The sequence below is a fragment of the Crinia signifera genome, chromosome 1 (genome assembly GCF_055691185.1).
Source record: "Crinia signifera chromosome 1, ASM5569118v1, whole genome shotgun sequence".
Lineage (NCBI taxonomy): Eukaryota > Metazoa > Chordata > Amphibia > Anura > Myobatrachidae > Crinia > Crinia signifera.
Window position 1 is genome coordinate 220,767,959 of NC_139217.1, and position 25,863 is coordinate 220,793,821.

General features: G+C 42.1%; 1 protein-coding gene across 6 annotated transcripts in view; it reads left to right on the plus strand.

The window, feature by feature from the left end:
• LOC146069168 (ras-related protein Rab-8A) overlaps positions 1–25,863 on the plus strand; it is a 454,991-nt gene that overhangs the window by 75,361 nt on the left and 353,767 nt on the right. The window lies entirely within an intron of this gene.

Consider the following 25,863-nt stretch of genomic DNA (forward strand, 5'->3'; position numbering starts at 1 on the left):
AGGAAGGCTGAAATTGTAGAGATGGGGAAACTCTGTAAGGGATTCTTTGGCAGAGTGAAGGAACCTGGAAGGTGTGCAGGAGAAGTGGGAAAAATTAAAAAAAGTGCAATACTAAAATCAACAGAACTTTGTGTCAAAAGATTTAGGAAAAACACAAGGAAAGGGAAGCCAGTGTGGTTTGGGAAAGATGTAGTAAGTATTGTGAAAGCAAAAAAGTTGGCCTTTAAGAAATATAAGCAGATGCAGAATAAAGACAGAGAGGTGTATCTTGTTAGACAGAAGGAGGCTAAGAAGGTAATCAGATGTTCAAAAGCACAGGCTGAGGAGAAAATGGCCCAGTCAGTTTGTAAAGGGGGGAAAAACTCTTTTTTTTTTTTTTTTTTTTTTTTTTTAGGTATATAAGTGAAAGGAAAAAAACAAATGTGGAGTAATAAGACAGACAGAGTGGAAGTCTTCTTGACAAACAATGTAATAGCAGATCATATTAATAATTATTTCTGCTCCGTATTCACTGCTGAAAGAGAGGAGAAGGGGCCACAGTTAAGTTACCAGTATAGTCAGAAAAATGAGGGGGAAAAAAGTACATTTACAGAGGAGAAAGTCCTAACAGAAATCTCAAAACTAAAAGTGGATAAATCAATGGGACGAGATGGGATACATCCAAGGATACTAAAAGAGCTTAAAGAGAAGTTGGAAAAACCTTAACAGAATTATTCAACAAGTCACTAGCTATGGAGTAATCTCAGAGGACTGGAAAATAGCAAATGTAGTCCCACTGCAAAAAAGTGGAAGCAAGGATGTGGTAAGCAACTATCGACCTGTGAGCCTTACATCAGTAGTAGGGAAATTGATGGAAACATTCTTAAAACAAAGAGTTGTAGAAACAAAAACCATCAATTTACAGAATCCTAAACCACATGGGTTTACTGGGGGAAGATCATGTTACACAAATATGATTGACTTTTTTGACAGGATGACAATAGTGATAGATCAAAGTGGGGCTATAGATGTAGCTTATCTAGACTTTAGTAAGGCTTTTGACACTGTCCCACATCGCAGACCGTTAAACTGTTTATTTTATTTATTAATTGTCATGCGCTCTGTAATATTTGTATATGTTTTGCATTAATCTTTTGAGAGACACAGACGTCTTCTTTGAGAGCAGCAATTGATCTTATTCACCTGTACATTGAATAATTGGATATTCTATGCACACAATCTTTATGTGTACCACATGGGGCTTGTGTCTAAATATCTCCCATGCATCCAGTGATACGTGTAATCTATTCCTTTTCATTTGTGTTAGATAAACTTGAAATTTTGGGATTGGATTCTAAGATGGTTGAATGGATAAGATATTAGTTGCAGGACAGAAAACAGAGAGTTGAAGTAAATGGAGTGCAGTCACGGGAGGGAAAGGTTACCAGGGACCTGTACTTGGACCAGTGCTATTTAATATCTTTATTGGTGATATTGCAAATGGCATTGAAATTCCAAATGGATATTGCAAATGGAATTGAGGGTAAAATGTGCATTTTTGCAGATGACACCTGTATGCAACAGGGTAGACTCTTCAGGAGGGGTAAAACAAATGATTGATGATCTAGGTAGATTACAGGAATGGTCAAGTGCATGGCAACTACAGTTTAATGCCAAATAAACGCAAAATCATGCACTTGGGTCTCACAAATCCAAATACATATTATAGTATTTGGTGATTCATCTTGCCCTACGGGCGCTCCTCACACCGTCGTAAGGGGCTGCGCCCCCTTAATTTGTGACCGTTTGTATTGTGAGAAATATGGTTAGAATTGTATGAAAGATGGCCTGTATTGTAACTTGAGTTATAGGCGAAATGTGTTAAATAGAGAGACATTTCTGTGTGTGTGTGTGTGTGTGCGCAATAGTATAGTAGGGTGTTTTTGAGTCAGCGGCTCCCCAGTGGTGGAAGTTACGATTCAGGAGAGCAGGAAGCTGGGTAGTGATAGGGGTGTGATGGCATAAGGGGGACTAAAGAGGAGGGTGGGGGGGACACTGCAGCTTCTGCCAGTGGGAGAGGGTTCAGCGTGGCAGCACAGGAGTACAGGATGGTGGCCCGGAGTCAGTGTATCCTCCTACTGGGTGGGAGTTAGGGTGCATGAGAGCAGGAGGCTGGGCTATGAGGCATGATAGGGATATGTGGGCAACACAGCGTCAGCGACTCCCCAGTGGTGGAAGTTACGGTTCAGGAGAGCAGGAAGCTGGGTAGTGATAGGGGTGTTGGGGCATAAGGGGGACACTGTGCAGCTTCTGCCAGTGGGTGAGGGTCCAGTGTGGCAGCACAGGAGTACAGGACGGTGCCCTGGAGTCAGTGTCTCCTCCTACTGGGTGGGAGGCTGGGTGGTAAAGCATGATAGGGGAATGTGGGCAACACAGGGTGAGCGGGTCCCCACTGGAGGCAGTTACAGGGCAGGAGAACAGGAGGCAGGGCAGTGCTAGAGGTGTGTGGACATGAGGGGTAGTAAAGGTTTTTGCCTGTTGCAGAGTAGGGATGGACATTGGTGCAGACGCCATCGATGGTTGGCATTGATGGCGATTTTGCACCCTGCCATCGATAGTAGTAAAATATTACTTGGATAACCATCGATTGTTGTAGCTATCGATGGTCATCCATTATACCAGCACCATAAAAAAAAAATTGAAACTTGATCGGTTCTCCTTTGCCATCGATGTAGGGGAACCATCTAGTCCTCCCACATCGATGGGTGGTGTGGGGGGCCGCGAATCACGATAGGGGGGGGTGTCGCAGGGGGGTGCCAAGAATCACGGGGGGGGGTCACAGGGGGGTGCCAAGAATCGCGGGAGGGGGTTGCGGGTGCCCGGGGGGGGGGGGGGGGGGGGTTTGCAGGCAGACCTGCCGCTCACCTGGTGGCTGTGGAGTAGCAGTGTCTTTGCCTGGCAGCATGGGGAGGCAGAGGGTGTCTGGCACTGTCGGCTGGTTCTCTGTCACTATGTGAGTGTGTGTGTGTGTGTGGGCAGAGTCAGAGGCTCCACCCAGCATTATAGACACACTCACACATTGAGTGACAGATGTAGCCAAATATATAAGAGATAAATGGCACTATAATGCAAAATACTGAGGAGGAGGAGGAGGAGGAGGAGGAGAGGGATGGATGTCACTATTTCAGGTTTCCTATCACGGCGCCCAGATTTGCTATGTACGCAAACGTAGTCAAATTGCATCGCATAGTGCATAGTACTAGCATGCAATGCGATTTTCACTAATGAATGTTCTTAAATTATTTATGCTACATTAATCAAATTTGTTAAGTAAATTAGTTATTAGTTAACACATGTCATCATTACTATGTCAGCTGTATGAATGTGCAATTGTGAATGTGTTCCTGAAACGCCTGCACTATCCACGCCACCCCGAAGCGTGGCGAGCTGCGATGGAACGCGTCCTCCAGGCTTTTCATACCCCCACTCTCCACGTCGGCGTGGAGTTGATTTTATATAGTGTGGCGAGCCACCGAGCCCGAAGCGTGGCGAGCGGACGAGGATTACTTTACATGTATTCCGCGGCCCCTCGCTGCGCTTGCCACGCTTGGGGCTCGGTGGCTCGCTGCGCTCGCCACACTATATAGGATCGTCTCCACGCAAATGTGGATAGTGGGGGTATTAAAAGGTCAGAGGGCGCGTTCCACCGCCGCTCGCCACGCTTCGGGGTGGCGTGGATAGTGCTGGTGTTTCAGGAACACATTCACACCTGCTCATACAGTTGACACAGTAATGACGACATTTGTTCACTAATAACTAATTTGATTAATGTAGCATAACTAATTTAAGAACATTCATTAGTGAAAATCGCATCGCATGCTAGTACTATGCATTATGCGATGCGATTTGACTATGCTCGCCACGCTTCGGGGTGGCGTGGATACAGGGGGTGACACAAAACAATGCCAATTGTAAGCACCCACCACATGTAATCACATCACAAGCACCCATCACATTTCAAGGCATGGGTGCTTGTACAATGAAATATCGCATCAGATCACATCGCATCGCATTTGGTGCCATGCCATCCTATGCGATATTTCATTGTATAAGCACTCCTGTGCACTTAATATGGACATCGCATCGCATCGCACAGCACTATACACGGTATGCAATGTGATTTTCCTATGCAGAATAGCCCACTAAGCTATTTGCTTAGTGGGTGCTGTGCTAGGAAACAAGTACCCAATGAAGAAGGCAAGTCAGATGCTTGGTTGCATAGTGAAAGTAATCTGCAGTAGAAAGAAGTAATAATACCACTGCATAGATCATTGGTACAACCTCATCTAGAGTACTGTGTTCAGTTCTGGAGGCCATATCTCCAGAAGAATATAAATACATTAGAGACTATACAAAGAAGGGCAACTAAAAGGTTGCATGGCCTACATCACAAAACTTACCCGGAAAGATTAAAAGATCTTAATATGTATATTTTAGAGCAGAGAAGGGAAAATGGGGACATGATAAAACTTTCAAATATATCAAGGGTGTTAACAAGGTACAGGTGGGAGACATTCTTCACAGGAAGAGGAGAAACAGAACACAAGGACATGCACTGAAACTATAGGGAGGACGATTCAGTGGAAATCTGAGGAAAAATTACTTCACATAGAGTGGATAAGTCAAAGAGCCTCCCATCAGAGGTGGTAGAGTAAAATAAAGTAGAGAAATTTAAACATGCTTGGGATAGGCATATTGATATCCTTACAAAGAAATACGGATCAAATATGGTTTGAGGTTACATGTTTAAAAAAGGGGCAGACTAGATGGGCCAAGTGGTTCTTCTCTGCCATCAAATTCTATGTTTCTATGTTAAGAGATGCAGGTAAAGATTGTTGCTAAGTAGGAGAGAGCTGTGATTGAAATGCTAGAAAAGAGGGCTGTGAGAACCTGGAAGAAAGAGGACCCTGCTCCAAGAAGCTCGCAATCTAGATGGAGCAGGAGACAGACAGTTGACATTAGGTGCAGACAAGAAGGCAGAGAGTGAGCAGGGCAGGGATGGGCAGGACACAGTGCGGCCTCTGGAATGGGTTGTGTGGACAGGTACGCTTTGATGAACAGGTGGGTTTTCATTGCCTGTTTGAAGCCTTGTAAGGTTGGGGATAGTGTAATAAAGCACAGTAGGTGATTCCAGTGGAGGGGTGCAGCACTGATGATGGCCATAGGCAAACTGGAGTGGTTGGGAGGGAGTATGGAGGGAGATCAGTGGAGTCAGAGAGGGCCTTGTTTGTGAGGGTGAGGATTTTGAAGATTATTCTGTAGGGGAATGGGAGCCAGTGCAGATTTTGTAGAAGGGGCTTGGCAGAAGTGGAACAGTGGGAAATTAAGAGAAGTCTAGCTGAAGAGTTAAGCACAGACTGTAGGGGTGCAAGCTGGGAGAGTCACAGGCCAGAGATGAGAATTTTGCAATAGTCAAGCCGTGAGATGACCAGTGAGTGGATAATAAGTTTTTTTTTTTTTTTAAATAGTATTTATTGAAGTTTTATACTGAGAAACATACAAACAAATACATGTAACATATAATCACAGTTATAGGTTGTAGATACAATCATTATGTTTTCAAAAGATCAACATATGTCATGAATCATGAGTCGCAGGTATCTTGTAATACTTCAGCAGATAGTGTATACATATTGTTCCCATACTTTCAGTAATATCTCTACTATTGGTACTCTTCCCTTAATAAATTTATTATGCAAACTACTAAGAATCTTAGGTGATATTGTCTTATTTAGATACTGCGTTAACCTTTTGCCTCTCAAGTTCACTAAGGTGTCTACAACCTCCATATAGTTAAGACAAGATAGTACATGAACAAACATACAAAACGCGACATCATCAGACAGGGAAGGGTAAAGGAAGGGAAAAGGAAAGCAAAAATACAAGAGTATCAGGTCTACTATTTGTGTATTTTCATCTATTATACTATATTAGCCATGTTGTTGGTTTAAGGGGTGTATTATGAACATTAATCCAATTCATTCACTCCGCCACTGCCAGAGGGGTAGATAGCTTGCAAATACCTTCGTCCTTCACATCGTAGATTTAAACCTCTAATGCAAGTAATGATACATTTTCAAATATAGATGATATATGTTTTTTAGTATCTACATCAAGAGATTCAATAAATAGAGACCATTTTTTTTATAAAATTTGACCGCTCCAGAAGATATATCTAGTCTCGCATATTTTCTTTCAAAGTATAGTATTTGTAGCATTTTTTGTTGAACTTCTCGTAGTCGAGGAGCTGTTTTTTTTTGTCCAGTGTATTAGTATGCACTTCCTAGCTACTGAAAGAATTGTTATCAACAGAGAGAGTTTATGTTTATCGAGGTCGTCAAGTTGCCATCCAGTGAAGTTGAGTCCCATTAAGGCTGCCGTGTTGTTTAGGAGCCTGATTTTGAAGATTCCACTGCAATAGGCAATGATTTTATTCCAGAACTGTTTTAATTTATAGCAGTCCCACATGCAGTGTGAAAAGGTGGCCAAGCTCACTCCACACTTCAGGCAGTGACCAGTTTATTCCGGTATCATGTAGCTCCTCCTAAGAGGGGTAATATAGGCCCTGTGTAGGGTTCTTAAGTAAACTTCTTGCAGATATGAAGATTTCAAGGATGAAAGTGATTGGGCTTGTAGGCATATAATATCGTCTTTTGTGTGAAGTGACGGTATGTCTTTGTTCCATTTGTCTTTCAACAATGTCCATTGCGGCTCAGCCTATACGGTGGATTTTATCAATAGGGCGTAAAGGTGTTTTAATTTAAATGGTCTCGCAATTAAATATTTCAATAAGTCATCTATGGTCTCAACCTTCATTATTGGCTTTGGCTGAGTAAGGTCCGATTTAGGTGTTTCAGAAGTCAAAATTAAGTGTCTTGTTTGTAAATACATGTACCAATTTGAACTCGGCAGTGCGTATTTCATTTGTAATTCTGAAAAAGGTAATAATGTTCCCCCTGGGTCAAAAACCTTTGTGGAAGAATCTAGGCCCTTATCCCTCCAGATGAGGAAAACAGGATTATCAATAGACGAGGGGAAATCTGGGTTTCCCCATAATGGTTTGAATTGGGATTGGTAAGGATTTCTGCAAAGAGCTTTATTCATTTTCACCCAGCTGTCGTATGTATCTCTAAAAAGAATATGATCCCGAATGTGTTGTGGTATTTTTGTCTTTTTTGATTGTATTAGAGCTCCTGGCGAGAATGGAGTAAAAATAGCTCTCTCCAATGTTTCATCCGTGTATGTTGATTTGCCCAGAATCCAATCCACCACATATCTAAAGAAAATAGCATATGAGTATGTTCTTATGTCTGGGTATCCTAGGCCGCCCTCTTTTTTTGGAGTTTTTAACTTATTTTTTGCGATTCTAGGTCTTTTATTTTGCCAGATGAACGTCGAAAATATACCTTCCAACTTAGTGTTATCAGCTTTGCTTAAGGCTATGGGTAGCATCTGCATTGGATATAGTATTTTAGGGTATATTATGGATTGTATGACCGCTATTCTTCCTAAAAGAGAGATAGGTAAGTTTTTCCATGAATCAAGCTTGGTGGCTATTTGGGCAATTATTGGCGAGAAATTTAATGAATATAAACGTGAGATATCGGAACTTATCTGAATTACCAGATATTTTAAATGAGTAGGAGTAACAACAAAGGGCAATTGAAGTGGTTGTAATATTGTAGGGTCTGTGTTTCCCAGCAGCAAGATCTCTGATTTGGACATGTTTACTCTATATCCCGACATGTCTCCAAATGAGCCGATCAGGTGTAGTAGGGCAGGGACGGAGTGAATTGAATTTGAGATAAATAACAATGCATCGTCCGCAAATAATGCTATTTTTAACTCTTCTTTATCTATTTTTATACCTTGGACCAGCGGGGAGTTTCTAATGGCGACCGCCAAGGGTTCAAACGCGATTGCGAAGAGGAGCGTGGATAAAGGGAATCCCTGCCTTGTTCCTCTTCTCAACTCAAAAGGGCTGGATAGGAGACCATTACACGCTATGGTTGACATAGGGGAGCTATATAGTGTGTTAATTAAACTAATAAACTGTCGTGGGAATCCAAAGTTCTCCAAAGTCTGGAATAAGTGAGGCCAAAGGACCATATCAAAAGCTTTATCCGCGTCTAGCGTCAGCATCAAGTTTGACGCCACGCCAACCCTTGCTTGACTGCTGAATGGCTGCTAGGACTCTGCGGACATTCACCGCGGAGTGGCGCCCGGTGATGAATCCCGATTGCTCCTTGTGTATTATACAAGGAAGAACAGGTTTCAACCTCTCAGCAAGATTCTTCGTAAAAATTTTATAATCTACATTTAGAAGAGATATTGGCCTATATGACCCAGGTAATCTCAAGTCTCTGCCAGACTTTGGCAAAACTTTTATAACCGCGTCTGAAAAATGATCTGGTAATTTGCCATCTTTTATAATGGCATTATAACATGCACAAAAACAGAAGTAAAACTTAAAGGTTCTGCGCAGAAGGTCGCTACAAAAATCGGTATGGAAGGACAATCCCAAAATCCTTCAGGTATCGTAATAGTGGAAAGAAAGGGTATACCAATTTCAAACAGTGCCCAAAAAAGACCCCAGGGTGAGTGGGTCTAATACAGAGTGCAATGGGGGAATCAAAAGATAATACTTCCATATGAATGGTGTTCCACCTGCATCCAGTAAAATTCCTCTGATGAGTGAAGTGCTTCAGTACATGTAAACAGAGAAGGGCTTATAATAGTGAAGCCTGTTTTATTAACATGTACACAAAGAATCATAAAACACAATACAATACATGAACAATCATAAAATCCAAACAAGAAGGGGGACTAAGTACGAATTACCAAGAGGTGGATCAGAACTGGGTATTAGTCAGTTCAAAAGCATGTAGTCAGATAGTCACCAGTCCGGTCCCGGGTAACAGGGCTGGGGGTCAGACACTTCCTCTGGTGATTCCTTAAGTCCTCCTCTGTCTGGGGTGCTGCCAACAGTACTCCGCCAACGCGTTTCGACCCTTGAACCAACGGGTCTTTCTCAAGGCTTGTGTAGTAGTGGCAGATCTTCTTGTCTTTATTTATAGGTCTCTCAATCAGTAGCAGCGCGGCAACAGCTGGTGTTTGCCGTCTACGTCCTTGTGGCCGCTTACTTCCGTGTTGGTGACGTCGCGGTGCGTCATTTCCGGCCATTGGAACGCATCGTGCGTTCCACGCCGCTCTATTTCCTATAGTTTCGCCGGAGATACAGTTGGTATGTGTAATTCCGGTGTTTGGAACGCACCATGCGTTCCACTTCATTCCACCGATTTATTTCCTGCTTCCTTGAGACCGTATTGATGCGGAGGAAGTCCCCGATTATAAACAAATATATATAGATTCACCTGTGGTATCTATTACCGTCCTTTAGGTCTAAAAAGGGAGCATGGAGAAATAAATAATATTTAGGACCCATATTCAAACTACATAAATTACAAAATATGAGTATATAACATCATGTATGTTTACATAACATAATTTTACCACGGATGTGGTGATGACGTATAAAAGGCAAAGTGCACATTAATATAATAAGAAAATTCATAAAGAATATAAGAGGAATTATAGAAAAAAGCTTATAAAAACACTTATAAAAAACACTTGTAAAAAATGACTTGTAAAAAATGATGATAAAAGGGAAAATGGGGGTTCATAAAAACCATTTGATTTCAAAATCGGCGTTTAGGCCTTTAGGTTTCAGAGTGCCGAGGTCGTATATGCAGCGCATCTCTGTTTTGGCCAAGATGGTGTTAAGGTTACGTTGTCTATTATTAGTTTTGACACTTTTGATGGCCAAAAATCTTTTAATGCCATCAATTGATTTATTATGAACTTCTTTAAAGTGTTGTGACAACGTATGTGTTGGGAGCCCTTTTTTTATGTTACGTAGGTGCTCTCCAACTCTGACTTTGAATGGCCTTGTGGTACGTCCGATATATACTAGGTCGCACTTGCATTCAATCATATACACCACATTCTTGGTATTACAAGTCATAAAATCTTTAATGGTATATTTATTCCCATTAATAACCGTCTCCTCTATCTTTCTAGAACCATCCCCTTTAATTTCCCTACATCCCACACATGATCCACATCTGTGGAACCCTTTTGTTAGGATGCTCCCTTCTTTGGTTTTCGATGGGAGAGCACTTTTAACCAATTTGGTCCTAAGATTAGGGGCCCTTTTATAAATAGAGGTTTTTTGGGGATAATGTCACCAATAATGGGGTCGTTTAAAAGACTGCTCTATATATTTATATTGTGCAGAAAAGTTGGTAATAAACGCCCATTCGGCTTTATTAGTTGACATATCATCCCTTTCTCTTGTGTTTTTAGTTTCAAGGAGAGTCTTCCGTTCTATTTGATCCACTGTTTCCCTAGCATTTCGTATAATTTTTTCATTGTATCCACTGTTCTTGAATTTAATTTCCATTTGATTGGCCTGTGATTTGTATGTATCTTCATCGCTACAATTTCTTTTGACTCTTTTGAGCTGTCCTCCTGGGATCGAATTCAACCAGTTGCTGTGATGGCAGCTGGTGTTTTCGATATACGTGCCCGAGTCTGTAGATTTAGTGAATGTTTTGGTACAAAGGAGGCCATTGTGTATAAAAATAGAAATATCTAAAAAATCAACCGTGGATTCACTAATATTAAAAGATAATTCAATATTTAAAAGGTTAGAGTTTAAAAATGTACAAAAAGATGATAATTCCTCTCGCCCTCCTTTCCATAAAAACAAGATGTCGTCTATATAGCGTTTCCATGATACCAGGTTCGCCCCGAAGGGATTGTGTGACCATACAAGGTCTTGCTCCCATTTCCCCATAAAAATGTTGGCATAACTCGGGGCGAACCTGGTACTTATTGATGGCATCAGATTTATTTTAGGTAATAATTATTTTATGTTCGATGATGCCTTCTATATTCAAAAGGTCGGAACAGCAATGGGTACCAGGTTCGCCCCGAGTTATGCCAACATTTTTATGGGGAAATGGGAGCAAGACCTTGTATGGTCACACAATCCCTTCGGGGCGAACCTGGTATCATGGAAACGCTATATAGACGACCTCTTGTTTTTATGGAAAGGAGGGCGAGAGGAATTATCATCTTTTTGTACATTTTTAAACTCTAACCTTTTAAATATTGAATTATCTTTTAATATTAGTGAATCCACGGTTGATTTTTTTAGATATTTCTATTTTTATACACAATGGCCTCCTTTGTACCAAGACATTCACTAAATCTACAGACTCGGGCACGTATATCGAAAACACCAGCTGCCATCACAGCAACTGGTTGAATTCGATCCCAGGAGGACAGCTCAAAAGAGTCAAAAGAAATTGTAGCGATGAAGATACATACAAATCACAGGCCAATCAAATGGAAATTAAATTCAAGAACAGTGGATACAATGAAAAAATTATACGAAATGCTAGGGAAACAGTGGATCAAATAGAACGGAAGACTCTCCTTGAAACTAAAAACACAAGAGAATGGGATGATATGTCAACTAATAAAGCCGAATGGGCGTTTATTACCAACTTTTCTGCACAATATAAATATATAGAGCAGTCTTTTAAACGACATTGGGAAATCCTTTTTAGGGACCCCATTATTGGTGACATTATCCCCAAAAAAACCTCAATTTATTTATAAAAGGGCCCCTAATCTTAGGACCAAATTGGTTAAAAGTGCTCTCCCATCGAAAACCAAAGAAGGGAGCATCCTAACAAAAGGGTTCCACAGATGTGGATCATGTGTGGGATGTAGGGAAATTAAAGGGGATGGTTCTAGAAAGATAGAGGAGACGGTTATTAATGGGAATAAATATACCATTAAAGATTTTATGACTTGTAATACCAAGAATGTGGTGTATATGATTGAATGCAAGTGCGACCTAGTATATATCGGACGTACCACAAGGCCATTCAAAGTCAGAGTTGGAGAGCACCTACGTAACCTAAAAAAAGGGCTCCCAACACATACGTTGTCACAACACTTTAAAGAAGTTCATAATAAATCAATTGATGGCATTAAAAGATTTTTGGCCATCAAAAGTGTCAAAACTAATAATAGACAACGTAACCTTAACACCATCTTGGCCAAAACAGAGATGCGCTACATATACGACCTCGGCACTCTGAAACCTAAAGGCCTAAACGCCGATTTTGAAATCAAATGGTTTTTATGAACCCCCTTTTTCCCTTTTATCATCATTTTTTACAAGTCATTTTTTACAAGTGTTTTTTATAAGTGTTTTTATAAGCTTTTTTCTATAATTCCTCTTATATTCTTTATGAATTTTCTTATTATATTAATGTGCACTTTGCCTTCTATACGTCATCACCACATCCGTGGTAAAATTATGTTATGTAAACATACATGATGTTATATACTCATATTTTGTAATTTATGTAGTTTGAATATGGGTCCTAAATATTATTTATTTCTCCATGCTCCCTTTTTAGACCTAAAGGACGGTAATAGATACCACAGGTGAATCTATATATATTTGTTTATAATCGGGGACTTCCTCCGCATCAATACGGTCTCAAGGAAGCAGGAAATAAATCGGTGGAATGAAGTGGAACGCATGGTGCGTTCCAAACACCGGAATTACACATACCAACTGTATCTCCGGCGAAACTATAGGAAATAGAGCGGCGTGGAACGCACGATGCGTTCCAATGGCCGGAAATGACGCACCGCGACGTCACCAACACGGAAGTAAGCAGCCACAAGGACGTAGAAGGCAAAAACCAGCTGTTGCCGCGCTGCTACTGATTGAGAGACCTATAAATAAAGACAAGAAGATCTGCCACTACTACACAAGCCTTGAGAAAGACCCGTTGGTTCAAGGGTCGAAACGCGTTGGCGGAGTACTGTTGGCAGCACCCCAGACAGAGGAGGACTTAAGGAATCACCAGAGGAAGTGTCTGACCCCCAGCCCTGTTACCCGGGACCGGACTGGTGACTATCTGACTACATGCTTTTGAACTGACTAATACCCAGTTCTGATCCACCTCTTGGTAATTCGTACTTAGTCCCCCTTCTTGTTTGGATTTTATGATTGTTCATGTATTGTGTTTTATGATTCTTTGTGTACATGTTAATAAAACAGGCTTCACTATTATAAGCCCTTCTCTGTTTACATGTACTGAAGCACTTCACTCATCAGAGGAATTTTACTGGATGCAGGTGGAACACCATTCATATGGAAGTATTATCTTTTGATTCCCCCCATTGCACTCTGTATTAGACCCACTCACCCTGGGGTCTTTTTTGGGCGCTGTTTGAAATTGGTATACCCTTTCTTTCCTTATAACAAGCAGTCAGAGGTTCGACTCATTGATTAGCCATTGCTTTGTAAAATTCATTCGTGAATCCGTCTGGACCTGGGGCCTTTGCAAGCTTAAGCTGTCCAATTGCCCATAGGACTTCAGATTCAGTAATGGGGGCTGTCATGGTCTTGGTCATATCTGTTGGGACAGATGGTAGGGGTAATGAATTCCAGTAGTTACTGGTTAGTAAGGGGTAAGAGTCGTTAATCGGCCCATCTGGAGACACACCCGGGGGGGTATACAGAGTTTCATAGTAGTCTTTTAAGATCGCAGCTATCTGGGCGTTTGAGGTTGTCAGGGTTCCATCTTCTTTTAATAAGGGCTGTACAACCACATGTTGCCTAGATCCCTGCAATAAATTGGTAAGTAACTTTCCCACTTTATTTCCAAAGGTGTAAAATTTTGAGTTAACATTAAATAAATATTTGTCTCCCTGTGCCTGGAGGAATTCATTATATTGTGATTTAGCCGTCTGGTATGAATTTTTATTGACCTGTGTTGGGCTTAATTTGAATTTCTGGAATGTGGCGGTTAGGGTAGATTGTAATTCTTTGTATTTACCCATCTGACTCTTCCGGAGCCTCGAAGTGTATGCCATAATCTCTCCTCGCAATACTACTTTGGCTGCTTGCCAGTAGATGTTTGGTTTTTCTTTCTGGTAAATTTCATTATTGGAGCTGTAGTCATTCCAATTTTTCATTATGATTTCCTGCAAACCACGAGACTGGGATAAGTGAGATGGGTATCTCCATATTGGTCTAGTACGAGTATGCTCCTGTAGAACCATAGTTATAATGATTTGTCCATGATCTGATAAGACTGGGGGTGCGATTATAGCAGAATTTATCTTTGGGAACAGAGGCTCTGCGACCAATATGTAATCTATTCTAGACCATGTATTATATGTAAGTGATAGGCAGGTATATTCTCTTACATCTGGATTTAACATCCTCCATGAGTCTACCAAATTAAGAGATTTTGCTAGGTAAGGAACTCCTACCTTTGGGAGTGGTCTAGATTTTTTCGGGGGTGGTGAGCGGTCTATGTAATTGGAAGACAATAAATTTAGATCCCCACAAATAATTAAAGACGTCGGGTCATATTGATACAATTTCGTCAACAGCTGGGTGAAAAAGGATCTTTTATATTGGGTAGGGGCATATACATTGCAGATATTCAGTTCAGTATTTTTTAAGTTACATGACACTATAACATATCTGCCCTCAGGATCCGCATCCACTGAAGTGACTTTTATGTCAACTTGTGATTTGACTAGAGTAACAACCCCACAGGATTTAGATGTATGGGACGCAGAGCCCAGTACTTTCCATTGAAGGAAATTAAGTTTTTTTAACTTCAGCCAGCAGTAGATGCGTTTCCTGGAGACACACCAATTCCACACCTTGTTTATTTAAATACGTCAGAAGCTTTCGCCTCTTTGCAGGCATATGAATACCCCTTATATTAAGTGAACCTATAGTAATAGACATAGTATACTATAAAAGCTATATATGCAGACCTGAAAACTCTTATAATGAATAAAATGAAAAGGGGGTGACACATGAGGGAAAGTTACATTACAAAGACAAGACATATTACTAACACACAGATAACATGAACAGATATGAATGCAGAAAATTATACAGCAAAACGTGACACTAGTCACAACAGCCTGTATTTCTTCTATTATGAACTTCCGATAACTATCAGGTGGGGGTATCACCTATATACCGCCCATCTGGAGCATATATATAAAAGAATTTTAACTTTACGGCATTACTCCTAATGCCTTTGCTTCCCCATATGAATTCTCCTTTGGAGTTTTCACTCCAAGGAAAATGTTATCAGGAAATATCAAAGGTATGTCGGTCTAACTTTAAAGCATAACATATATGAATAGCAACTTTATCACAGGACCCCTAACTCTTCAAACATAGTATTACATTATACAGGTCGAGTATCCCGTATCCGAATATCCGTTATCCAAATTATTCCGAAAACCATACATTCCAGAAAGTGAAAAAAATTTTTTTTTTGCTAAAAACTCACTGGGGACATTTGTAACAGCATCACTGGGGACATGATATGTAACTGGCACTATATATGTGCAAGACAATGATTGCTTGGCATTCAAATTCAGTGCTGAGTTAGTACACACATTTTGTTTCAAGTTTTGAAACCTTGTTTTTTGAACAAATAAAATATATTTGTGTGTATTTTATGTGGTAATAAAATATATTTGTGTGTATATTATGTGTTTATACAGCATAAATGCAAGATACTTCAAAATACATCATTGAAATATTAAAATATTCCGAAATACGGAATAATCCGTTATCCAAAATTCTCCTGGTCCCGAGCATTTTGGATAAGGGACTCAACCTGTACCATCTACTTGTGATGTAAATGGAGTTAATCCAATTCCACAGTAGAATTGGATGGAATGGGTTGTGACTCGGATTAAAACTTTTAACTTTTAGGGTAGTGGACGCCTTATGGCATAATGTTAGAAAGAGAGATTCGTCCTTATGGAGCGTCTGTTATATCTTCTGTATTATTAAGAGCTTTTTCTCTCTGTAGATAGGCTTCTGCCTCCGCTGCAGTTAAAAAGTGCCGGAATTTGTCTCCTGTCAGCGTGAATACCCGCAACTTCGCTGGGTATAGCATATAGAATCTCCTCTTGGATTTGACCAGAAAGGAGCATACATCTGTAAATGAGCGTCTAGCTTTAGAAAGCTCCATTGAAAAATCTTGATGGATGCGTATAGTATGTCCTTCCCATTTAATGGGGTTAATCTTACGGGACGCAGCCCAAATCGCCTGCCTATGTAGATAGTTCAACACTTTGAAGATCACTATTCTTGGTCTTTCTTTAGTTGTAGGTTGGTAATTCCCCAGCCTGTGGACCCTTTCGATTACTATGTCAGCACATGCTGTTTCAATGTGTAACAATGCTGGTAGTGTGGTATGCACAAAGCGTTCTAGCTGCAGTCCCTTAAGATTTTCAGGTAAACCAGCCAGTCTGAGGTTTTTACGTCTGGATCTATTTTCAATGTTTTCTATGCTATCAGTAAGACATTTGTTTTCAGTCTGGAGGGAGTTAACTGCCTTTTGCAAGTCTGGAATCCGGTCAGTGTGGTCCCCTATTTTGTGTTCTGTCTCTGTAACTCTGACATTTAGGGACTGAATCTGCGCAGTGATATCTGTTACTGCCTTTTGTAAAAGCGGAGCCATCGTTTTATTTATGGCGTCCACTAAATTATCATATGTCAGGGACATACCTGGGCGTCCCTGTGCAGATTCAGCGGCAAACTCTTTTTATCGGCTTCTTCGCCGCTGGCGTGCCTTGGGCGTTGTCTTGGCCCGGCGCCATTGCGTGCTCCCCACGCCGCTTCTCCTGCCTCTGTTGCTGCGGAGGCTGTAATGGGGTCTTGGCGGTCGGCGACGGGGAAGTTTGCTTCTCCATGCCGGGTGGGTACTGCTGCGGGGATCGGGAGCGGGTCCTGCGTATTGCCGACAGCTTGCAGTTATTTGGAGTTGCTAGAAGGCACGGAGCTCTGTGGAGAGGCTGCTCACTCCACGGTGCCGGAAGCGGAAGTCGAGTGGATAATAAGTTTAGTCGCACTGTGGGAGAGGAACGGTCTGATGCAACCAACGGGATTGAGCCAGAGATTGGACTTGGTGGGCAAAGGGAAGGGAGGAATAAAGAGTGACACCCACAGAGTTGGGGGAACACAGAGATTGTGTTATCAACAGTGATGGAGATATTTGAGGGGGTAGAACTCTGATTTTGTCTATGTTGAGCTTCAGAGAGTGCTTAGACATGAAGGCGAGACGGCTGGATACCCAGGCGAGGACAGATGGTGAGAGATCAGGAGATGAGGAATTGTTGAGTGTCGTCAGCATAGAGCTGGTATTGAAATACAAAGGTGCACCCAGGGAAAAGGTTTACAGCAGGCATGTTCAAACTACGGCGCTCCAGCTGTTGTGAAACTACACATCCCAGTATGCCTTGCCATAGTTTTAGTATTCCCTAATAGCAAAACTGTGGCAAGGTGGGACTTGTAGCTTCACAACAGCTGGAGGGACATAATTTAGACATGCCTGGGTTTACAGGAAGAAGGGGTCTTAGGACAAAAAACCTTTAGAACACACACAGGTAGGATATAGGGGATGAGAGAGAGCAGGAAACTGACACCATCATTGAATTCCTCACAAGCATACTGCAGTATAAGGGGTAAATTAACTAAAGCTTCTAAAATGAAAAGTGAGGATGTTGCCCATCCCGACCTATCAGATTCTAGCTATTATTTCTTTATCGCATCCAAGAAAATGATGGGCAGCAGCACGATTTTACACTTTTAGAAGCTTTAGGTATAGCACATCTACAAGTAGGTGTGCTATACAGTATTCGATCTGGACTGTTCACCTATTTTCTCCACCTGAGGACTTTTTATTCCCAAGAGCTATACCCTCCATTTTGAATACATATCGCTGTTGTTCCTCCACCTCCAAGAACTCCATATTTTCCAGTGCAGGCAAGTTATACCCTGGGCTTTTCAACCTAGCTTAATCCTGGGATTTTAGATTTTAGTTACATACCTTTCACACTACACCTCTGTTAGGAGGTGATACTTTAACCTACCTCCTGAGGTGGACTCTAACCTACCTCTGGATAGGGAGTTGGACTTTAACCAATCTTCCTTTATCCCTTCTTCCTCAATTTGGTGGCCCCCCTTAGAGCTCCGTGAGTGTTAACCCTGTATATGCTGATCAGAAAAGAAGACCATCATGTATGCAAGGTACAACACTGGTTTATTGTTTACACATACAGCATATTTATACAGTATAGCATGCATGGGCTCGACAAGAGATGATTGGATGATACAGGGGTGTAGCAGGGAGGAGTTCCAGTTACTGTCTAGGGGATATATGTTATTATCATACAAGGACATGGGAGAACAGACAGTTTTTGTAGAAAACATATGAAATACATCTTACAGGAAATAACCTTGAGCAACGCAGCCTTGAGCAGCAGCAGACTGTCACAAAGCAGAATAGAAACTTGTAATTTTCCACTCACTATAAGGCATTTGAGACAAGATGGAGAACAGCATACAAAATGGTGCATAAATCCTTTCAATCCCCTCTTAGAATCATAATTTATTTAAATTATTTGATTCTCACGTGTGCTTTTAGTCATCGGGTGTAGGGGTTTCAGAGGAAAGATCAATATACATAATAGCAACAGGTGTTGTGGTACCTAGATATTTGGAAACTATTCTCCTGCCTAGTGGAAAAATACAGTAAGCAACGATTATGATGAACAGAAGTACAGTAAGTGTAATGATACCTAGTTGAGTTAAGGCATGTTTCCAGTTGCTCATCCAGCCGAACCAAGCAGCCCAGGGGTCAGTGACACCTGAGTTTTCCTTGAGCTCTCGGGATAAGTCTTCTAATTTTTTAATGGCTAGTGTGACTTTGCCATTGGGACCTGTATTGTCAGGAATGAAGGTGCAACATCCTGCAACTGTGTTTATGTATACACATGTACCACCTTTCTCGGCCAAGATCATATCCAGGGCCATGCGATTCTGGAATGTCATCTGTGATGTGGCCTCCAGTTGTTCTGCAATACCTTTCAAGGCATCCTTTGTATCATTAACAAATCTCTGTTGATTATAATACATATAGTTTATCCATGCAACATTCTTATTGATTGTAACCTGGGGCAGCAGAGATTCAAAGCCAGTAGCCACTTCATCTCGGGCCTTGAACTCGTCTGGGACACCCCGGGGTACACCAATAGTATCAATGTATACGTGTGGGTCAAAGCTTTCCAGTGGGGTACTTCTCTTTTGTCTAGGGTGTGGGTCAGGTAGGGGTGAAGGTGTTTCAATGGCTGTTGGCAAAATATGGATAGGCATAATGATTTTTGAGAGAGCACATTCGCCTCTCCATACACTGTCAAGCTTTGCTCTAATTTTCATGTCCCCACAAATGAAATAAATGTCACCAAGGGATTTCTTCATGATGGGTAAGGTTACATACCTACGGATGGCACAGTAACCATCCGGGAATGTTTTCAGATCTACCCCCTTAGTGACATTAGAACAGTAACAAGTATAGTTGCCTGGATATATGGTGATTGTGTTACCTGGATTGGTGTTTTTTCCTAAGATGGGGTAGTTCTTCTTCCATAACTCACATTCATTATCTTTAGTTTTATTGCCAGTGTATAAGGTAAAAAAACATTCATCCTCTGATTCTGGTATGTTAAGGGGGACGGTACCAAGGTGGGGTCTGGACTTAGCACATACATAACAGTCAGTTCGGTTAGTCTGTCGTGCATTGTATTTCATCCATTCTAACCAAAAATTCACATCAGCTAAACCTGTCTCTATGGACATGGTGTCCTCATGTGGGATTACTGATAGCAACCATATCTTTAAAGGTACTTATGTGTGGTTTGAATGGGGATAATGGCTGGGGCCTGGCGGGGGATGGTGGCTTACGGAGGGAAAGGTATTCCTGATTGTTAAACATATCTTTGAGATAGAATTGTTGTCTATCACTGGCATATCCACCTCCCCACCATACCCCTAGAACATACATTCCAGCATCACTGGGGCTGGGATTTTCAATATTTATAGTGCAATAATAGTCATATCTACCGTCATCCTTAGTGATAGTCATCCTAGAAAGTAATGGCTTACCATACTTATCCTTTCGATCAACAGCCAAGGTGGGTTTGTATGCCCAGTCGATACCTGAATTCCACCCCACTGCTCCCCAATAATTGCAGTTATTTCCCCAATAATAATCATCTGTGACACAAATATATACATTTTTAGTCTGGCTGAGAGCTGATTTGGATGGCATGGACCACATGTTACTAGGTATGACCGTATCATAGTTTATTCGGTAAGTGGCCACGCGAGTGGTAGATGAATTGTACCAAAGGGTAAGCACATCATCCTGACTGGTAATATCCACTTCTGCGGTACAGAAATTATAAAGAACAAGAGCGAGTAAAGTCAGCAGAGCTAAGATAGGGGGAATCATTTCCTTCAAGGGTCCTCTCGGCCTCAGTAGGAATTCCGTTTTCCTCGATGTCTGGATCCCCTACCGGCAATTCTTCTCCTCGTAGGAGGTCAGAGTTATTAACTCCCGTTAGTACCTCACTGGTCCGGTCTGTGTCAATCTCAGGATCAGTGTCGACCTTTGTGTCGAAAGTAGTTGGAGTAGGGATTTTCTTCACTCTGGATGCGTGGATCCACGTTGGGTTGTCATCGGTGAGCACAGCAGTTCTTGTCACAGCGACCACCTCTGTCTCAGGACCATAGGAGAAATCACCTGGATTCTTGTTGCGTGGAAGGACTTTAACCACAACTTTGTCTCCGACTTGGAATGGATGTGTAGGTTTCTGTGGATGACAAGGATTTTTAAGTACAACTTCATGTTCAATTTCGTCTAGTCTGTGTATTAAAGTCCTTACATATTCTTCTCTGATTACTTCTAAATCTCCTGCTTGTGTGACTAGTGGTTTCCTTGCCCAGGGGGTGGGGAAGGGGCGTCCCATTAGTATTTCAAAAGGGGAGTAACCTAGAGTCTTTTGTGGCGTCATTCTTATTTCAGCTAACACAATAGGAAGGACTTGCTTCCATTTTGTGAAGGTGCCCCCAGTAGCCTTTCTCAATTTATCCTTCAAAGTGCGGTTCATGCGTTCGACAATAGCTGAACTCTGTGGGTGGTACGGAATGTGGAATTTCCAATCTATTTGGAGGGCTTTAACTAGTTCAGCAGTGACTTTGGCAGTAAAAGCAGAACCTTTATCACTATTGATTTGTAGCGGGCATCCCCAGCGCGGAATGATCTCCTGCGTGAGAATGCGGGCTACAGTTTTTGCATCTTCGGACTTTGTTGGATATGCCTCCGGCCAGCGTGAGAACATATCAACTATGACCAAAGCGTATTCCTGTTTCCCTGTACCTGGTATATGGGTAAAATCAATCTGCAGGTGAGTAAACGGAGTGGTGGGGTATTCAAGATGTTGGTGTTTTGCTTTATTGGGATTGTTAGGGTTGTTTCTAAGACACACAATACATCTACTAACATATTGGGTGACAAGTTCTTTTGCATTTGTGATGTAAAAATCATTGGTGAGGAGCAGTGTTGTCGTGACTTTGCTGTGGTGACCTACTCCGTGATAGTGTGCTATGAACAGTGAGGCACTTGTTTGGGGGATACAGGGTTTCCCCTCTTTGCAGATTAATCCAGTCCGTGGATTCTTCTGCAGAATTGGGTATGTCCAATCTGATAAATCAGAGTTAGAGGCAGTTGCCTGTAATTCTGTAAGTAAGTATGTGTCTTCTAGTGACGGTGGTGACATTATGGTAAGTGTGAGGTTGTATGTGGATGTGGCAGCAGCTTGTTTTGCAGCATTGTCAGCGAGGGCATTGCCCCGTGAGATATCATCTTTTCCACCAGTATGTGCTTTGCAATGGAGAATGGCAATGTGTGAGGGCAATGTGATTGCGTGCAATAAGTCAGCAATAAGTTGGGCATGTGAGATGCCTTTTCCATCAGCGCCTGTGAAACCTCGGCGCTGCCAAATCATGCCGTGGTCGTGAACAACGCCATAAGCAAATTTGGAGTCTGTGTAAATGTTGACAGGTTTTCCTGTGTACAAGTGACAAGCTCTGGTGAGAGCGATTAGCTCAGCAGCCTGTGCTGATTGCAGAGGAACTGCTTTTGCTTCAAGGACAGTTTGAGGAAGTTTAACTACTGCGTAGCCTGCCTGGTATGTTTTGTCATTTGGTCGACTGCAGGAGCCGTCGACAAAAATTATGTCGGCGTCGGGTATGGGTACAGCCGACATGTCACTTCTGGGTGAAGTTTCTGAGTCGATTGTCAGAGAACAGTCATGTGGGGGAGGTGCTTCGTCATCAGGTCCTTTTAAGCCTAAAAGGGCATTAAGTATGGGCACAGGTCCTTCTGTATTTGTAGCATATTTGATAACAAGTGATGGGTTACCTAGTAAGAGTACCTCGTAACCACTAAGTCTTTGGGCCGACATGTGTTGCGTATGTAAGCCTTTTAAGATGGACAGGACGTTGTGGGTAGTGTGAAGGATGGTGTTGTGTCCTAAAGTGAGTGTGGCAGCCATTTCAACAACCATTGCACAGGCAGCCAGCGCTCGAAGACAAGCAGGCATTCCTTGTACAGTGACCGGCATTACCTTTGAAAAGAATGCGACAGGGCGCATTTTGCCTCCATGACCTTGGGTGAGCACGCCCGCCACAGTTTTACAAGTGTCCCTTGCAAACAAATGAAATGGCAAAACATAGTTGGGGAGACCAAGCGCGGGACTTTTAACTAACATTGCTTTGAGCTTTTCATATGCAGAAAACATTTCATTTGACCATTGTATGACTTTGGGTTTGTCTTTGAGTGTGCACTGTCTCAAGATATTATCGTAATAGGAACAATCAGAAATCCACTGTCTGCAGTAGTTTACCATACCCAAGAAAGACAGCATATCCTTCTGGGTAGCTGGGGTGACCAGGCCCAGTACAGACTGTATGCGTTGTGGACTGATTTTCCTTTCTCCCTCAGAGAGCACAAAACCCAAGTAATTGACATGCTTTTGACACCATTGCATTTTTGTTCTGGACACTTTATGTCCACATTCACATAACCAGTTCAATAGTGATATACCATCTTCCCGGCTGGCCTCCTCCGTTGGACTACAGAGTAGCAGATCATCTGCATACTGTAGCAGGACTGAACCACAGGGGGGGTGCCAGGGTGCCAATGTGGCTTGGAGGACTATGCTATAGACCACTGGGGAGTCAATATAGCCTTGTGGTAAACGACACCAAGTCATTTGTTTACCTTCAAAAGAGAAAGCAAAAAGTAATTGGGTCTCTGCATCTATTGGAATGCTGAAAAATGCATTTTTCAGATCTACAACTGTGAAAAATGCTGCGTCTGCAGGGATGGCTGAAATGAGTGTGTTAATGTCTGGCACTATTGGTGCAATTGGGACTATGAGGTCATTTACCTTCCTCAAGTCCTGTACAAATCTAATACTTCCATCAGCCTTAGCGACCGGGTTGATGGGTGTGCAGTATGGTGAGATCACATATCTCAGTATGCCTTCTTCTAAAAACTCCTGTATCATTGGTCTAAGACCGTCAATTTTCTCTGATGATAAAGGGTATTGTTTGCTGTACACGTGACTAGAGTCTGGCTTGAGTTTGGCTTTGTATGGTGTACAGGGTATGAGGCCTGTGTCATAGGGACCCTTGGCCCAAATTTCTGCATTGATTTTGTCAATTGAGGTATCAAGTGAATCTTGGGACATTAGGAAGTGTGGTGAAGTGACGTGAAGTCCACTTCCTTTGGGTGAGGGTGTAATGGAGATGTGGAATTTGTTGAAAAGATCCCTTCCCAACAAGTTGACAGGGCATTCTGAAATAACCCTGAACTGATGTTCTCCTAAGTAATGTCCGTTCATGGACTGTATGGTCAGTTCGTCAGTCAGATAAGTGTCAGTGGGTATCCCATTGATTCCCATTGAAGGAGTAGTCTTTTGCAATTCACCATCATAGTGTAATGAACACAGGACACTGGTTGTGGCACCGCTATCTACCAAAAAGGGTAGCTTCTTTCCATTAACATATAAAGTGATAAGGGGTGCGTCTTCCCAGTGTGTGGTGAATTGTACAAAAGATAGGACACCCTCCTTCGGGCCCCGTCACAAGGTGGGGTCGGACCAATCAACTCTAAAACGTACATGTTCTTGGACGGGTGTGGGGCCACGTGCTGCTCTGGGTGGCCCTTGTGTGAAAGATGGTGGTCGCTGAGACCTGTGTGTGCCTGGTGGAGGTCGATATGGTTGTTGTGGTCTTTGGGGTGGGAATGGGCATTCCCTAGCCCAGTGTGTGTCTTGGCCACAATTGTAACATGTTGTGTCTTTTGCTATTGTGCCAGTGTTATTATCTCTATTGTAAAGAGGGGCCCGATGGTGTTGGTGTGGTGGGCCTTGTGGTGGTCTGAAGGGTTTCCTTTGACCATATTGGGGTGCCCTACTCTGTCTATTTGATGGGCCCCTGTTGTCTTGTTGATAACTGTGTGTTGTGACAATTGTCTTTTTCATGTCAAAACATCCAGCTGCCTCCTTTTCATACAAATGGGTCTCAAATTCTTGGAGGGTGTCTGAAGTCCAGGAAGAGATACTTTGTTTAACTGGCGTGGAAATGGAGGGATGTAGGTTATTGGTAAAGGTGGAAATGAGTAAGGGGAATATTTCAAGAAATAGTCCCGCTTCCTCAGTCCAGCATCTTTTAAATCTCTTCCAAAATTCAGTGACTGATTCAGTGGGTTTTTGTTTACACGCCACTGCGACAGGCAATGAGGACCTCATTTTGAAGATCTTGGTCATCCCTGCTTCTATTTCTGTCCACATTGTGGCTATTGCGTCTGAATTATTTAAGGGGTAGTTTGCTGTTCCTACCGTGGTTGTAATGTTTTTGAAACTTTTGATCTTATCCCAATCCCACGCATGGTGATGGTCGATTACATTATCGACAATCAGTTTTATGTCATCATGGGTGTAATTTCTGCCTACACATGCTTTCTTCAGATAGGCAATGGTTCCTGCCGCGGTTACAGAGGGTTTTGGGCAGTGTTTAATGATCCTATTTAGGTCTTCTATGTCAATTGGTTTAACAAGTAATTGGTCACCAATTGTCATGAAGGGACAGTATTGAGTTGTTGTGCCATCATAGGTGGCACCAGATTTTGTTGTCTTCGGGCCAAGTTCTGTAGTAACTAATGATTTGTCTGCTGATACTCTGGTGCTTTTTGCTAAAGGTCCTTTCTCTTCTCCCTCTAACAAAGGCATATCCTCGGTATTAGTTTCCTTTTTATCATCTAATTTAAGATCTGGTTTGGGTGGAGGTGCGGTAGGATGTAGCACATGGTGACCCACGGCCATCAGTTCTGTATCCGTGAGGGAAGGGTATACTGGACTGTAAGGTGGAGGTGAAAGGACTTTAAGTTCCTTATTGATACGAGTCTCCTCTATTTTATGGAGTTTTGCAGTGACGTCTCTAATTTTCTTTTGTTTCTTTGTCAAATTGGTGTCATGCCAGAAAGGTGCAATAATAAGCCATTGTTCACCTCCTGCACGCATGTATTTCATATCCCAGGTGGGATCTCCTGTATACCAGGGGAAGGCTTCTTTGTCCCCAAGACAAAGACCTTTTATCATTTGCATAAAGAAAGGATAATTAGAGCCGTCTCTAGGGAAGGGGTTGGGACTACATTTTTCCGACCAACCTGCCAGGTTATCTACCCAGGGGTCAATTAGGAAATAGTCTGTAGAAGAATTACGGGCTACATATTCCTTACAAGTTTCATTGGGTAAGGGTGGTGGATAGGA